Source organism: Sminthopsis crassicaudata, chromosome 6 (genome assembly GCF_048593235.1).
Source record: "Sminthopsis crassicaudata isolate SCR6 chromosome 6, ASM4859323v1, whole genome shotgun sequence".
Taxonomy (NCBI): Eukaryota; Metazoa; Chordata; class Mammalia; order Dasyuromorphia; family Dasyuridae; genus Sminthopsis; species Sminthopsis crassicaudata.
In genome coordinates, this window is record NC_133622.1 from 188,493,096 (window position 1) to 188,509,625 (window position 16,530).

The 16,530-nt window shown below is 47.3% G+C and overlaps 1 protein-coding gene across 2 annotated transcripts in view; it reads left to right on the forward strand.

Moving 5' to 3' along the window:
• Positions 1-16,530, forward strand: part of MXD4 (MAX dimerization protein 4) — a 50,877-nt gene that overhangs the window by 17,411 nt on the left and 16,936 nt on the right. The window lies entirely within an intron of this gene.

Consider the following 16,530-nt stretch of genomic DNA (forward strand, 5'->3'; position numbering starts at 1 on the left):
AGCCAGCAGACTTTGCTTTGCCACTGACGTGTCCTGTGACCTCAGGAAGACTATCATCCCATCCTCAATTTCCACAAGTTCAAATGGTGACAATCCTATTTATTTCCCCTTCTGTGGCTGATCTCAGAGGGCTTGCTTCACCCCCTACTGCCAGCTACGATGCTCTAAGAATCTGTGAAATAAGAATTAATTGAGAAGGGGCCTCCAGGGGATCGAACAGGAACCTGCTTGGGATAAGGCAGGTACGGGTTGTATCCTGTAATAGCAAGATAATGATGGGCTGGGACCATAGTTTTCAGTTAGAATCCTGGCTCTGTCCCTTCTTAACTGAGGAACCCTGGCCAGACCTCCTCCCCCTTCTGAGCTCTAGTGACCTCTTATAAAATGAGAGGAAAATCTGAGACTGCTTCCTACAGGGACTGTCAGAGAAAACAGAAAGCATTCCAGAAAGGTAAGTTCTTCTTGTTAGTGTTTCATGGAGGAAAGATCACTGGATTCCCATTCCAGCTCTGTGGCTCACTAGCTGAGTGACCTTGGGTCTCAGTTTCCTCCTCTGTAAGATAAAGGGCTTGCATTAGATTGGAGTTCTTGATCTCTTTTGACAGTCTGGTCAAGCCAGTACCCTTTTACAGAACCATGTTGTGCAAGGTAAAATGCAAAGGATTATAGTGGGATCCAGTTATATTGAGACAGAATAAGCAAATTACCGGTTAAGAACCTCTGGAGCAGATCATTTCTGGGATCTCTTTTACCTCTGGATCCTGTGAAATGATGATGATGATGATGATGATGATGATGATGATGATGGGGATGGTGGTAATTGATAGGAGAAAGTGTGCCCATTTCCCCAGCCACCTCTTGTGGTCTGTACATCATACGTTTTTCCTTCTCGGAGGCATACTGGTCCAGTTTCCTGGGAGCCTCACCTGGATACATTAAAGCAGATACCATTCTTCCCTCACAGGTGTTTAGTAAATGTCTGGAGTCACAGGGACAGCCCGCCAGTCTGCCTAGCCTTCCCTGGTCATTTCAGGCCCTAGGTGGGGCCAGAACACATAGTTCTGCAGTTTGTGTTTCCTGGAAGGGGAGTCTCCCAAGAGAGGCCCTTGTATAGGAGAGCCCGAGCTGGGGACAGAAGGTTCAGAACAGTGGGCCACCTGGGGAGTGGCCAGATATTCCTGTAGGGCTCTGAGTTCCTGCCCCCTGTAGCTGATGTCTCACAGACCTTGCATTTCTGCCAAGATCACATTTCCTAAGGGAGAGTTCCCATCCACTGTCTCCTCCGATCCTTACGCTATCTCAGGAGGCTGAGAGGGCAGGAAATGAGCCCCAGAGGGGCTCAGAGTTCATAATGGGAGTTAGCCAGGACTCTGATAAGAATGTCCATTCCCATAGCACCTTGAGGTTACCTAAGCCTTTTCCTCAAAACAACACTGATGTAGGTCATGCAAGCACTCCAGACCCATTTAAAAGGAGGAATCTGAACCTTAGAACAGGTGAGCTTTGTTCCTGTGGGTCCAGCTCTGTCCTCATCTGCTTTGGAGTGGGGGCAAAGCACATCCTGGGAGAGGATGACCTTGGCATTGGAGCCCAGATGCAGAACTCCACTTGGTTTGAGGATGGGCCTGGACAATTAGTGCCTAGGTTCTGGGGGCAGAGGGGCAGAGCCCGTTACAGGCTCCAAGAGTAGGGGAGACTTCCAGAGGAAGGGTTCAGGTGCAAACCAAGGCAGGGGGCATTCACTTTTCATAGCAGACCCTCTAGAATGCACCCAGCCTTCTATAGCACTTGGAGCCTCCTGGGGGTGGGGGTGACGATAAGGAAAGCATTTGGGTGTTGCAGGAGCTCGAAGCCTCACCAAGCCTTGATGTACTAAGAAATTCTGCTCGTTTCAGCAAGCCTTATATTAAGTGCCTACTGTGTGTTGGGTACTGAGCTCAGGAAGACAAAAAGGAAACTGGGCCCTTCCCTTAAAGAGGAAGTACGTACAAAGTCATCCCCGGGGGAGTTGGCTGATACTTGGGAGAGGAGGAAAGGCCTCTGGTAGTAGGGGCAGGGGACACTCGAGCTGTGCTTGGAGACAGAGCTCGTCCTGGAGGCAGACTGCCTGGATTTGAGTCCTGGCATGATTCCTTCCTACTTCTGTGACCTTGGGCAGGTGACATGGTTCCTCTGAGCGTCAGGTCCCTTTAGCTCTCAGCTCTCCCATTTACAGCTGCGTGAGTCACCCAGGCAGTTTCACTCTGGCAGCAGCTGGTGTGTGCTGACCTAGCCTAGGAGCTTAGGGGGAGGGTTTCCCTATGAAAGCCAGCCTCACATCCATGAAGAGGACAGGATAACTCTGCCCTCCTCTTCCTCCTCATCCTCCCTCTGTTTAGTTAGCTGTCCATCCCTCTCAGGTATCTGCTCAGACACATCTTGTTATTTTTACATGACTGTGCATACCTCCCAGCATGGGCAAGTAAGTAAGGTTTATCTTCCTGGGTCCTTATGACGGGAGACTGAGGTTGGGGATCTGTGCAGTCCCTTCCAAGACTGTGATTCTGTCCTCTTGGAATGAGCTGTTCCAAAGGCTTGCCTCCCCATGGGCCAAGAGTCTCAGCTTTTGCAGAGTTTAGAGCTGCAGAAACCAGAACCCAGAAAAGGCCGTTTAGCCAGGCGATAAGCGAAAGTCCCTGGACTTAAAATGAGGACTAAGGTGTGTGAGCTGAGAGTCTTTTCATGCCGTCACCCAGCCACTTCCCACCAGACTGTAATTGGGTGCTCAAGTCAGAGTATAAAATGTCACAATTAGGAAGGATTATAGAGCAGAGGCCCCAACATTAGAACCAGAGGCTTCTTGGATTGCAGAAAATCAGAATTGGAAGGATCTTATGGCAGAATGTCAGAGCTAGACACTTAGAACCCAGAATATCAGAGCTGGAGATGCTTAGAACACAGAATAATAGAACTGGTGGAACCTCAGAACATAGCGTATCAGAGCCAGAGGCTTCTTAGAACACAGAAAATCAGACCTGTAGGAACCTTATTGCAGAGTGTCAGAGCTGGAGATGCTTAGAACCCAGGATGTCAGTGAGAGAGACACTTAGACACAATCAGAACTGGAGGGATCTTAGAACAGAATGTCAGAGTCAGAGGCTCCTTAGAACACAGAATATCAGAACTGAAGGAATCTTAGAACATAGAACTTCATAGTTACCTCAGAATACAGAATGTTGGACCTGGAAGGGATCTTGGATTGTTGGATATTGGGGCTGGAGATAACCTTAGAACACAGAATGTCAGACTTGGAAGGGAACTTGGAAGCTGTTACCCCAGCTCCCTCATCCTGCAAAGGAACCTGAGCTACAGTGAAAGGAGGTGACTTGCTTGAAGACCACAGCAAGTTAGTGACAGAATTTGACTTGCAATCTCCTGTCTATTTAGCAAGACTCTTTCTACTATATTAAGTGGCCTAAGGTTAGATAGTACTTTTGATCCTTGAGTGGGCCCACTCTTGATTGAAAACTGCATCCTTTCCCCAAAAGCTCCACCCTTTGTTCCTCCTCCCATTCTTTCCTCCCTCCCTAGGCTCCCTTGCCACGTGATGTACACTGGGAAATGTCTTCTGCTTCTCAAGTTATTTCCTTAAATTGTTGGTGTTCTGGCCTTGACCTCCACCCAGTCCTGGAGAATGGCTTGTGTGAGGCTTGTCACTGAGTCCTAGAGCCCTTCTCCTTAGCTTGTTGCTGCCAAGCAGGACTGATTGAATTTTGAGAAACTGAGCTCTTGAGTCCCTTCAACAGCCTACCCTTAGCTGTGCTACAACAGAAAAAGCACAACCAGAGGAAGTGTCCCATCCAAAGAAAAGGAGAATTTCTGCCCCTAAGTCATGATTCTTCCCAAATCTTGGGTTTTGAGAGATTGACCAAGAGGCAGGAGTTTGAATGATTTATTCTCAGATCACTGTGGTCAGAACATTTTGTTGAGGGAAGACTTGAGTTTGAGTCCTATGTCTTAGTTTGCGCATCAATAAAATGGGCAAAATAATATAGCTCTGTATTATCTGCTTCACAGAGTGGTTATCAGAAAAGTCCTACATAAACTTTAAAACAGTAGAGAAATGGGAACCAGAGTATTCATAGTACTAATCAATAGTAGTTAATAAGTTGCTTGGGCAAGGCCTTTTACCTCTTGGGGTCCTCTGTCATAATTTGTGACTTACAACATCCATTTCTGTAGTAAGGGATGGACACAATGAATTGTAAGCTTTTAGAAGCTATCGTTGTCCTCACAGGGCTTTGTGAGTTCTATAACTATTGCCTCTTTCCTTGGAGAAATCCAGCCTCCTTTATTTGCTTCCTCTGCCAAAGGCAGAGTCTGTTTAGGATTTCCTTATGTTGATTGTCAGAACTGCAAAGGCCTTTGGGGAGGAAAGGACCTGGTCCAGACTCTCCCTGTGCAGGAATCTCCTTTTAAAACCTCCCTGGCAAGACCAGGTAAAGCCATCCAGCCAGCTGCTTGAGACTGCCAGAGGCAAGGAGCTGTTTATCTTTATTAAATGAGGAAGGTTGGAACTGCTACTCATTCAGCCAATTGGCAGACATTTATTAAGCACCAGCTAGGTGCTGGATGCTGACATTCAGTGCCTTAGTAAACCTTACTCTTTAATAATTTCATAGCTCTCATTTTTCTGGCTTTTAATGTTTACAAAATACTTTCCCACCAACAACTGAGAGGCAAATGATGTAAGGATTATCATTCTCCTTTTATAGGTAAAGAAATAGAAACTCTGAGGAGCTTCTAAATCATGTCTAGTATAGTCACCTCTCACCATGTCAAAAGAAAACAAAGCAAAAGAGTGACTAGAATAAGATGCTCGGATATCAATAGTCAGGAGCTTTGTGCCGAGCAGCCTGGTTTTCATCCAGAATACATATGACATGGACAAAATATGCAGTAAAAGAAAGATGAAAATAATTTATAGCCAAGGTCACACAGCTAATAAATATAAGTAATTTGAACCCAGGTCTCCTAACCCTATTCCATTAGTCTCTTTGTTCTGGGCTACTAAATGCCCTGAAGACTGCCTAGATTTTGCATTTTCCTCATAATTTGGGGAGTGCCTGTGTCGGTCTCTGCATTCACTTGGAAGCTTCTCAAATTTGGGCCCACATCTATTTTGTTTGTTTGTTTGTTTTCTAGCAGTTATTTGTCTCTATCTGAAATAGGGCTCTGGGGAAGCTTGAGAAGTGGGACTGGGTTGAGTGAGGCTGAAATCATGGGGGTAAGCCTGGGAAACAGCACCTGAGAGGGAAAGCAGATGAAGGCTAAAGAGATGTTGACCAAAAAAAAGAATAACTCAGTTTTTTCCTATTTTAAGATTTACAAAGTATTTCCTTCACTACCCTGTGATATAGATAGTGTATATATTTTCATCCCCTTTTTATAGATCAAGAAACCGAAGTTCAGAAAGCTGAGGTTATTTGCTAAGAGTGTGCTCTTAGCACGGACACTCTCTGTGCTCATGCTGTACCCTAGGTCTAGAATGCTTGCCTTTAAATGAAACCTTCCTTGATTCCCCTTGGTTGGTGAGACCTTCTGACCAACCAATTCCTCAATGGTGCAGGCGTTGTGTAATGGTCATGTGGTTATCTCTGCCTTATTCCCCAGCTAGACTGAGCTGGAGGGAAAAAGGGAATTGATCCAGGTCTTGTCTTTTCTTCAGGGTCTAGCAGTGCTCTGCACACAGTAGGTGCTTTTAAATATACATTAGCTTGCATTGAATGGAACATGACAAGTATAACTGTGTGATGGGGAAAACCCTGCAGTGGGAGCTTGGGAGCTGTGATCTGAGCCTTGATGCTGCTGTTTGCATGACTTTGCTGAGAGAGTTTCAGCTCTCTATGGTCTCCTCAGGGACCTTGGGTCATCTAGTCCAACCTGTTGGCCCTGTCTGTCCAGTATGACTTCTTCTTGGCCTGCACGTGGTCCTTGCTTCTTGCCATGATCTCTTGGCCTTCAGTTTTCTCATCCTAAGATGAGGAGCTTGGACTACATGCCCCCGAGGTGCCTTTCTGTTTAAAATCCAGTCTTCTGATTATGAATTACTTAGCTTTTCTTGAAACACTCCCAGCACCTTGCTTATATTGAAAAACCTATTGCACTGATTTGAAGTTGCCCTATTTGGGAACCTGAATGGACCCCAGGGCTTGAGACCTGGGCAGATCATGATGTTTTGCTCATATCCCCATTTTTTAAATCATAACAACCCTATGGTAGAGGTGGCACAAGTGTTATTATGATGAGGATTTTGTAGATGAGGAAAATGAGACTCAGTGAGATGAATTGACATAGCAGAGCCCAGGACGTGAACCCCCAGATCTTTTCTGACTCTCAAGTACAAGCTCTGTCTACTCTGTGAGCAGAACTCCGGAAAATTGTGTGAGTTTCTCCTGATCCAACAGACCTGGGACCCTCTGCCTGTGTGAAAGGGACAGGTATCCCTAGTACATAAAGTCAGAGTCTTTCCAGAGCAAGCTTTTCTGTCCTTGGACGCTGAACTCTTTCTAGGCTAAAAGTTTGAGCACTGGGGGAGAACTTCTTGGCTACTGCAAATCCCGGAGCATGTCTGCTACTATGAGAAAGGCTGCCGTCTGCTTTGGTGGAGAAGAGTGTCCATATCGATCAAGTTAGAGGGCAGTGCTCAGAGCAGTGGGCAAAAGTGTTAGTGAGTTTAAGTCAAAAGCTTCCTTGCTATCAAAGGTATTCAGAAATACAATAGACTACCTTTTGAGGTAGTGCATTCCCCGTCTTTGGTGGAGGTTGGGTAATGATGAGTAAGGAAGGTCAGAGAGATTCCTGTTCAAGGTCAGAGATTAAACTAGATGCTCTTAGATCTCCAGTGAGTCTTTTAAATGTTGAAGGAAAGAAGGATTCTGAGTCCTCTCTCTCTAGCCCTTCAGGTCCAGAAAGTGGTGGTGACTCCTGCATTGATCACTGAGGGTCACTACAGCGGGCTCTTGAGGAGGGGACAGTAGGAAGATTAAATGCTTCCTTTCTCAGGAGGCCTGGATTTTCGAACAGAGGCTGATGACAGAATCTCCTAAATTTAGTGCCTCCCTGTTCTTTTTCCCAAAAGAAGTCCTTGCCAATCCTCGCCCCTGGAAGCTGCTGATGGACCAGCCCCAGGAAGTAAACAGATCAGGCCTGCATTTCCTAAGCTGAGTACACAATGTTACAGTTTCCCAGGGCCTGCATGGCTGAGACGCAAGTGCCCCAAAACGCTTTGTCATTAGGTAGCAGACAAAGTGCTTCCAGAAACCATCGAGATAAGAAAAATTGATTTGAATTCTCTCTGAAAGCCATGGTGAGCTGGGAGAAAGCACCCTGTACTTTCTCCGTTGTCCGGGGCAACTTAGCAACCCAGCATTTGTTCCCTGAGGCCAGCGTGGTTTGGGGAAGGAGCCAAGTTGGAAGCCAGCAGACTCTCATTTAAATCCTGACTTTGCCAGTTGCTGACTTGTGTGACCTTGAGTAAGCCGTACTCCCCTCTGTGACTTGGTTTCCAGATCTCTGAAATGGGGAGAATAGCACCTGAAGCCTGTGTCTCACAGGGATATTAGGCAGGGAAAGAATTTTGTAAATCTGGAAGTCAAGAAAGAGATGAGCTGCTGATGGGAGCCACATAAATTGGCCTTAGGAGGAGAGGGTGGCAAGCTAAAATAGGGAGTGAGAGCTCTCTGGCACATTCTCCCAGGCTCTGCCACCTTCTGCATCCCCGGCGAGAAGTCACATGCAGCCCGATTTCTGGTACCTCCTTTCTTTCTTTCCCAGACCCCCAGATCCACAGTCAGAAGATAGCTGGGTGACTGAGCATCTTGTCACTGCTAAGGACTTCAGATTCCTTATCTGTAAGATGGGGGCATTGGCCTGAGTGGCCAGGCTGCAGGTGGCTTCCCATCCCCAGATTATGGGGGGGGGCAGTCTGCTCCTGTTGTGCGTTCTGTCTCGATTGCCCAAGATCCTGGGAGCTTTGCTGTGCTCTCCTGGGTGGCTCTTCCATGGTAGCCAGGCTTTTCAGCAGCCAGGACCCAGGTATAGCCTGTTCCCTCTAGGGTGGGTGGAGGGTATTTTAGAATGGGGATTCTGGAGGAGAGGGGAAAATGCTGGGCTTGGAATTAAGAAACTTGGGTTCAAATCCTGGTTCTAACTATTGTGTAATCTTGAGTAAGTTACTTAATTTCTCTTCATCTTTTTCTTTCTTCCTTTCTGCCTTCCTTTCCTCTCCTTTCCTCTCCCTTCCTTCCTTCCTTCCTTCCTTCCTTCCTTCCTTCCTCCCTCCCTTCCTTCCTCCCTCCCTCCCTCCCTTCCTTTCCTTCCTTCCTTCCTTCCTCCCTCCCTCCCTTCCTTCCTTCCTTCCTTCCTTCCTTCCTTCTTTCCTTCCTTCCTTCCTTCCTTCCTTCCTTCCTCCCTCCCTCCCTTCCTCCCTTCCTTCCTTCCTTCCTTCCTTCCTTCCTTCCTCCCTCCCTCCCTCCCTCCCTCCCTCCCTCCCTCCCTTCCTCCCTCCCTTCCTCCCTTCCTTCCTCCCTCCCTCCCTTCCTTCCTCCCTCCCTCCCTCCCTCCCTCCCTCCCTCCCTCCCTCCCTCCCTCCCTCCCTTCCTCCCTTCCTTCCTCCCTCCCTTCCCTTCCTTCCCAGTCTGGGAGTAATAATACTTGACCTACCTACTTCATAGGGTTGTAATGAAGAGTTTGGAACTATAAAGTACTTTTAAAAATGTGAGCTATTTTTATTGTTTTTTTGTTGTTATAGTGAAGACTAGGCATATTGGCAAACCAAGAAAAAAAGAGCTAGCAGAGAAGATACTGAAGACAAAGGAAAAGAGGCAATTGATGGACCAAGGGGCAGCGTAGGCCTGACCACTCTTTTAAACTCCAGACTCTTCTGTGGCATTGAAGTGTCTTCTCAGCCTGGCTCTAACCAATCTTTCTAGTTTGATCATAGGTCAGTTTCCTTTCCGTTCCAGCCAAATTGGCTTCTTTTTAGTTATTCACATTTGAAAATTCCATTTCCTCCCCCCATGCTTTTGTCCTAGCTGTACCCCACGCCTGAAGTGTATTCCCTCTAGAATACTCATTTCTCAGATACCTCCTACACGGGCCTTTTGAGATTTTCCTCTCCCAGCTGCTAGTACCCTGCTTACTCCAAAATCATTTTATAGTCATGATAAAAATATAAGGATATGTGTATACATTGTCTTCCCTTAGGAAAATGTCAGCTTCTTGAAGGAAGAGACTTGTTTAATTTTTGGTGCTTAATAAATGCATCGTGGTGGATTGGGTGAAAGATAGCTCCTTCAGGTTCAAAGACTTTTTTGTTTGTGTCTCTTTATCACCTGTGCTTGGCACATAGTCAGTGCTTAATTCAATGTTTTAGTTGGATTGAGTTGAATTAGGGACTTTATGAGATAAAAGGTACAAGTGGGAAGATTGGCCTTGGCAAGGAAGAGGGCCTTCAACTTGAGAGCAGGAGGAAAGAGAAGATAGAGGAGACCATGAGAGGCTTTGCCGCATGGAGGATCCTGAGAAAAGTCACATCAGGTGGCTTTTACTTTCTAACATCACAGGACACTAGAATTAGGACGACTTCAGAAGTCGTCTCCGCCTCATCCAAAATATCTCTTGGACAGGGGAGGTGAGATCATCCATCTGCTGAGAGAGGGGAGGGGGGGAGAACAGAGGAGGTGTTATTTTCAGAGGAAGAGTTAAGCTTCAGAGAGGGATGGAGGCAAGGGATCCTTGGGTCCTTGTTCTAGGTCATTTTAGCCAACCTTCCCATTTGACAGATGAGGAGTTAGAGGCCCAGGGGGTGAAATGATAGGGCTGGAGTTTGAACCCAGATTCTCTGACTCCAGAGCCTAGGCTCTCTATATTTAGTAAGTCAGGTAGGGTGTTTGCAGCCGGCCTGGGTCAGCACGATTTTGTGACTTGGCTGTCAGTGAGATTGAGGTCGGGTTGTGACCTTCGGATGGGTCTGGCAGCCTGTGCATGGAGGCTAGAGGAGGGGGTAGCCTCATCTCCTATTACTGCTGACTGATCTTGGGTGGGGACCGCCAGCAGGGACCACTCAGGCAGAAAACTCAGACCTTCCTGGGAAGATGACAGCAGGACCCTGGAGAAATGACTGCTGGGAGCTGACTGGTCCTGGGTAACAAGGGAGAAATTTGTGGTGTACTAGAAGTATGTGTTTGTGAGATACTGTGTTTTAGAAATGATTCATTTCTATCAGTTAATAGAATACTATAAAAAAGGCTAATAACATTCATTTTAAATGCTACTAATGAAATTAATCATCTGAGAACAGAACCCCCAGCATCAAGCATAGGATATAACAAATGTGTGTTGTTGAAAATGCTAAGTCTCTTCCCAAGGTAGGGCTTACTGGGGTAGGTGGGGGTGCTTTAGGGGGTGAGGGAAGGTGAGTCTCGGTTCCACCAAGAGTAACCCCAGGTTTTAAAGCAAACTAATGACTGACTTCTGGGGGTAGAGGCATCTCGGAGCTCAATCACTGTGTAGTCCTGGAGCAGCCTCTCTGAAAGGGAAACCAGCACACTGGGTTTGAGGCTGCAGGGTATGACAGCAGACTGATTGCCAGGCATGGAAGTCAGGAAGATCTGAATGCAGATTCTGCCTCAGTGACTTGTGGTCCAGGGCTAGTCTATGAACTTGGGTTTCTTATTCCCTTTCTACCCTGCCCCCCATCACAATCTCCTTTGTCTGTCATACTTGAGTAAGTGGATTGTCCCTGCCTTGGGAGTATGGTTTAGGTAATTTCAAAACAAAACTTCACATACCCAGAGCTCTGGCACTTGGGCAGCCCTTACTGTCTTTGGAAGGAATAGTTGGATGGATGGATGCAGAAGGGAGGAAGAGCATTGTGGTGGGGAGGAGATGTGGAGGAGGCTGCCCCGAGAATGCCATTTCTCTAGTTTCAGAGCCTCTGACTCTGCTTGGAGAGGTTATAGCTGCTAGGAAGAGTTTGGCCACTTCTCAGTAGGCATTTGTTGGAGGCTTCCCCAGAGTCTGTGGTACAGCAGGTGCTCCCTGTGGCCATTCCGTAGGTCCCTTACCCCCACCCCACCCGGGGCCAGAAGAAATCCCAGCCTGACGCAGGTCCTGGAGTCTGGGAACGAAAGGAAGAATGATCCAAACTTGCTCCAACTTCAGGCTTGAATTTTCATTGAAGCTTCCACTTTCCATCACTCTTCTCCTTGCCCCCTCCCCCAGGCCAGAAGCTTTAGGGATTGATGGCATTACAAATAATAGGAGCTCACATGTCTGTGGAGCATGCTGGCTGAGAGAGCTCTCATATTTATTATCTAGCTTCCTTCTCAAAGTAACCCTGGGAGATGAACATTCCGAATGTTGTTAGTACCCCCTTAGGTCAGGGCACTCATCCAAGATGACCTAGGTGTTAAGGAGCAGCTGGGACTTTAAATATCCACACAGCAAATGGCTCCACGTGGAGGAAGGCTGCGTGTTCTCTGAATGAAAATTAAAGCCCCTCTTTTCTTGGTGTTTGTAGAGCATGAACGCATCAGGCATATTTGTGAGTGGGGCTGGGGTGGATGGAGAGGCAGGGAGGCCACCTGAGGAGCTAAAACCTAGGATATGATGGGAACAATATGAGGTAATGCTAGAAAGTTTGAGCCATGCTGGATTGTGGAAAGCTTTGAATTCCAGGTGGATGAGCTTGAACTTGACTTGCCAGCAGGGCATAGTGGATAGCACACTGGACTTAGTCTCTGGCCCTTTCCCCTTCCCTGCCCCCACTTTGTCTGTCTTCCCCTAAAGAACCACGTGGTCCATGGAGAAACTCTCTATCCATCGCTGCTGTCTTGTCAAGTTAGAGATACAATGCTCCAAGAGCCTGCCTTTATACACTGAGGAGGGGGAAACATTTGGTTCATTCCTGGGCTTCAGAACTCGCCTGACATGCGATCTGGGCAGTGCCCCACTCCCGGGCACCGAAGCTTTGGGCTGGCAAGGAAGCCTCGGTGGCCCAGAGCCGGAGGGAGCTAGGTTACCTGCGGAGCCAGGACTGTAGCAGAGGCTCTGACTTGGCTGGCTAGCTGACTGATGATGTGGAAGAATAAAGCCACAGGTAACCTGCAGGATGAGATGGGGGAACTGTCTGTCTGTTCAGTCCACTAGGACACACTGTCTCTCTCTCTGTTCCCCTACCATCCTAGACCACAGGCTGAAGTTTTACATTCTAGCTCCTGAGAGAGTAAGTTTTAGAGATTTGTGTCCCTATCTCTTTCCCTTCCTTTTCCATTCCACTTTGTATCTAATCTCTAATGAGGTGTTAATGGTCCCAAACTAGAGCTTAATTGAGGCATTCCTCCTCTTGGGAATGAGCATTCTTATGAGAAAGACTAAAAAGCCTTCAAAAGTTCTGGAGGAAGAGAACTCTCTAGAAAGAGAACTTATGGGCATTGTGATGGACTGGGGCACTTGGTCAGGGAAAGCACACCACAAGGCTTCTTGCATATCCTACTTAGTAGATAGGACCATTTCTGGTCATAGGAGCACTTGGTTGCAGCCATGGCTCACCTTCTAGGGAGGGGAGGGCCTCCTCTTTGTTAGGGGTCTTTGCGTAGCACACAGCTGCCACACAGCTAACATCTCTGCACCTGTGCTTTTGATTTCACAGCCTTCTCCAGATTCCCTTGGCAAGCTTTGCTAGCTCTTAAGTTTGCGATTCATTGAATGGAAGAATAATTGAAGTTGTGGAACTTCCTTAGCTTCCTAGATTGTGGACTCTCAGAGCTAGCCATGACGGTCCCCTGTTCACCTGCTGCTTACTTTCAAGAGGAGCTCTAGTGGAGCAGGAATGACTCACTGGTGATCATTATGCAAGCTAGCAGCCAGCCTGGGGCTTGCACCCAGGTCTCCTGAGCCCTGAGTCAGTTCCCCCTCTCTTGCCTTGTGTTTCTTTTGGATTCCAAGGAGGACACTGCCCAAGGAGTGGCTTAGGACCTGGGGATCCTTGGCATCTAGCACAAGGCTTTGCCCATAGCGGTGCTCGATTAGTGCCAATGGAATTGAAATTGGGATAGAAATGGGAGACTTGATGAAGGCACCTAAATAAGCCTAGTGTGTGAGCTTCTTGAGGACAGATTCTCCAGTTTTTGTGTTTCTGCTCTCAGGGCCAGGTGCACGGTATGCACTTAAAACACTTGTTAAATTGAATTGGAAACACTGGTAACTGCTAAGTCTCTGTTGGCTTCAGGGAGGTGAAGAACAAAGCACTTCTGAGACCTGAGGGTCAAAGACGTCTCTGGGGAATGGAAATGGAAAAAGACCTGAAGGAGTTGTCCAAGTGGGGAAAGGTTGCCTAGCTGGCCCAGTGTCTGGAGGTTTATCACTTCTACCTCCACTCAGTAAAACCCAGTTATCGCCCTCATTTCCAGGATCAAATATGAAATCTTCTGTCAGACATTCAAAGCCTTTCATTAAACCAAGTCCCCTCCTACTTTTTCCATTCTTCTTAGAACTTCCTTCATTCCACATCATCTGTGATCTGTCCTTCCCGTTCTCCCAAGACATTCCATCTCCCAACACCTCCTTGTCACTAGCTATCCCCCATGCCGGATTCTCTCCCTCCTCATTTCTACTTCCTGGCCCCCTGGCTTCCTTCAGGTCTTGGCTAAAACCCCTCTTTTACAAGATTTTCCTGTTGTACTTAATGCCGGTTTAGAGGCGTAGACAAATCTATGTGGCTCTCACTGATCAGCCAAGAATAGGTGCCAGCCCAAGCCTGGCTTGCTCAGTATGCTGTGATGGCTCAGAGTGAGTGTAAATAACGATTATTTCTGTTCTGGCCTAGAACTCTGAGGATCTTCCCCCCACCCCGATTGATTCCTCTGTGAAGACAAAGTAGGCCATCTTTTACCTCAGTTCTTACCTAGCTTTTACTACTACTGGATGGGTATTGCATAAGACGGACCAGACTCTGGGAAAGGCCAAGGTCTCCCACTGCATGGGGGCATTCTTCAGTCATTGTGACCTCTGTGTCATGGACTCTTATGGCTCTAGGGGAGGGACAGGCTGGTGACCTTGCATAGCCCTCCCTCACTTAAATCCTATTCACTTACAAGTCTAGGCATCCCCTCCTGACGTCATTGGTTATTTCCTAGAGTGAAAGGAACAGAACAAGGGCCACAACGATGCTAGTACCTTCCCTCTGTAGAGAATTTCCAGCTTACTCCGTGTACAGCTTTTTTACACACAGTTGTTTGCATCCTGTCTCCCCTACTGGACTGGGAGCTCCTCGAGGGCAGGACTGCTTTTTGCCCTTCTTTGTGTCTCTGGCACTTAGCACAATGTTTGGCACACTGCAGGCTCTTAATAAATACTTGATTGTCCTGGCAAATTCCAGAAAGCAGCTCTTATTCCCTGACTTCCTATGGTCAAGCCAAGGTCCATCCCGGCTCTGACATTCGATGTGATCTATTCTAAGGTCCCCTCCATCTCTGACATTCTCTGGTCTCTTGTAGCTCTCCATGCCCTGTGTTCTGTAGGCCTTCCCGGCTCTGTAATTCTGAGCACTGAGCAAAGCCCGTTAGCTGCTTCCCAGAGAGCTTTGGAGGATTGGCAAGGATACTCGTGGGGACCCCAGGAAGTCACAGAAACCAACTGAACCCCGACTTTGATCCTGTTGTTGATTCTGCACTGTTTTGCCCTTGGCTCAGCTGTGCTTTAGACATTATCTGGCCCAGCCTTCTGTCTGCAGACAGGTTAAGAGGCATTATCTCCATTTTACAGATGAACTCAGAAAATTTAAGTCTTTGAGCCAAAGTAAAACAAATCTACAGGAACTGAGTGGCCACTAGAACCCCAGTGTCCTGGCTCTCAGATTACGATATCTTCACTAGACCAGGATTTCTTGAGCTAAAAAAATTCCATTCTTCTTTCCCTTCACAGCCCGTCCCCACCAAATTATGTGTCACTCTGCTGCCATTCTTCTAGTCTCATGAGGATCCCTTGCTGCACATAGGCTGATACTTGGAAGTCCGGCACAGAATCTACTAATGGTCTCTATCTAAAACCTTTTCAGGGCCTCCAAGGCTTGTATAATACCAGCATAGTTTTCAAAAGCCCAGGGTCACCAGTGCCCCATGAGGGCAGGGACAGCCTTCATGAAAGGAGACAGGACCCCAAGACCTAGAATAGTGACATGAGTTTTCTTCTCTCTCCTCTCTGCTGTCTTTTCTCTCCCCCTCTTTCCCCCTTTCTCTATCCCTCTTTCCTTTCTTCTCTCTTTCCTTTTTCTCTTTTCTTCCCTTCTCCTTCCTTCTCTCTTTTTGTTCCTCTCTCTGTCTGTCTCTCTCTGTCTCTTACAATGGATGAGGCCATGCTATAGTCGTGCAGTTGCTACCTGTTCCCTGTGCTTTGTGCAAGAACAGGCACCAGGAGTTGGCCAGGATTACCTTACTTTGTTTCTTCCAGGCTGACTTCTTAACTCCCTGTTATTTTCTGTCTTTCTGGGCCTGGGAGTCCCCTGGGGAGCCTTTCATTCCCCATCTCCAGGCATGGTGGGAAGTTTGCAGTGCTGCCATTGTTGCTCTCTGCTCATGCTTAACCAGCAGGAGCCTGTATCTCCAGTGTGCTGGGGGTGGGGGTGGGAGTGGACAGCATGGTGATTGCCACTGATGGTCCCCATGGAAGACTGGGGAAGGGAGGCATGGAAGTCTTGCCTAAATTACTGCCTGAGATTGCACACATGTAGGAGAGCCAGTTTTTTCCTGCTCCAAGAAGGCTGCAGATTGGTGATTTTTTTTTTTTTTTGTTTGTTTGTTTTCTACACATAGAAGACATTTTACAGGTAGTGGTTGTGGTTGTGTTTCATTTGACCCATGAATCCCATTAGCATTTGACCTTTTTAGAGAAAACACAGTGTAGTGGAAAGAGTTGAATTAGAAGACCTGGATTTGAATCCCAGACTGCAACTTATTATAATACTTTGGTTAATTTTTCATGCCTCAGTTGACCACTCTGCAAAATGAGGGGTGGGGTAGCTCTTCCCTGAATTCTTTTTTAGCTCTAAATTCTATAAATTTTGAGGGTGGGAATTGATCTTGTAGTCTTGGGAGGTGGGGCGGGATCCAACCAAACAAGGTTTATATAATCACTTACATAACCGGCAACAGATGTCAGCCCATAAGGCTCCTGGGGGTTCTGGAGCTGTTCTCCAGGGGGCCTTGTCAGACTGGAGGAAATATCTGGGAGATGGTCTCCACCCTCCCCTGTACTAAGAGGGGAGAGGATGAATCTGGCTAAGTGCTCCTTGTCTAGTGGGATTCAGAAAATGCATTTCTGATGTGTTCAGGAGAAATGAAAGTATTTTTATAAAGGAAGCTATTTGTGACAATTTTCTGTCTGGGGAAAGGGAGTGGAGAGATAGGTGGTCTCATGGTGTTCCATTCCGCTTGGCTGCCACGAGGTCCCCCACGGGAAGTTTGGGACAGTTGTTTCCCAAAGGAGATT